Source organism: Dendrobium catenatum, unplaced genomic scaffold (genome assembly GCF_001605985.2).
Source record: "Dendrobium catenatum unplaced genomic scaffold, ASM160598v2 fragScaff_scaffold_797, whole genome shotgun sequence".
In the NCBI taxonomy this organism is placed as follows: Eukaryota; Viridiplantae; Streptophyta; class Magnoliopsida; order Asparagales; family Orchidaceae; genus Dendrobium; species Dendrobium catenatum.
The window spans coordinates 6,097-6,817 of record NW_021319259.1 but is presented as its reverse complement, the minus strand read 5'-3'; positions in this window follow the sequence as shown (position 1 = coordinate 6,817).

Genomic DNA, 721 nt, shown 5'->3' with positions numbered 1-721 from the left:
AAAATGTAAAGCATGCAAATAGCAACTATCTTAACAAAGGCCACTTCGGAGCTTCTCCAGAAACTGCACTCAAGATTCACCATGAAGAATTTGGGCTTGGCAAATCACTTTCTTGGAATTAAAACCACATCCACTACAGATAAGTAACATCTATCGCAAAGCTCCTATGCTCGTTCAATTCTACAGCTAGCGAATCTCACACATTGTAATCACCTTGCTAACCCTTCTTGCACTAAAATCCCGTCTCCAACAGCTGAAGACCAACCTTGCTTCAACCAAGGAACCTACCGGCAACTCATTGGATCACTTCAATACTTGACGCTGACTCGGCCAGATATCGTGTTCGCAGTTAGCATGCTTTCACAGCATATGCACGATCCTGCCGCCATTCATACATACATGTTAAAACGTCTCCTTCGTTACATAAAGGGGACAATCGATCTCGGTATTCCTATCACGAGATCAACTCTTATCCTCCGCACCTTCTCGGACGCCGACTGGGCGGCCGATCCGATCTCCAGAAAATCAATTTCTGGGTTTTGTACGTTTCTCGGCGACACTCTTGTTTCTTGGACAGTCAAGAAACAAACCACAGTCTCCATATCCTCAACCGAATCAGAATACAGGGCACTCGCAGCTGCCACGGCCGACACCATATGGATCAAACGGCTACTCTCAGACTTCTCCGTTCAGCACGGCACACCGATAGACATTTTTTGCG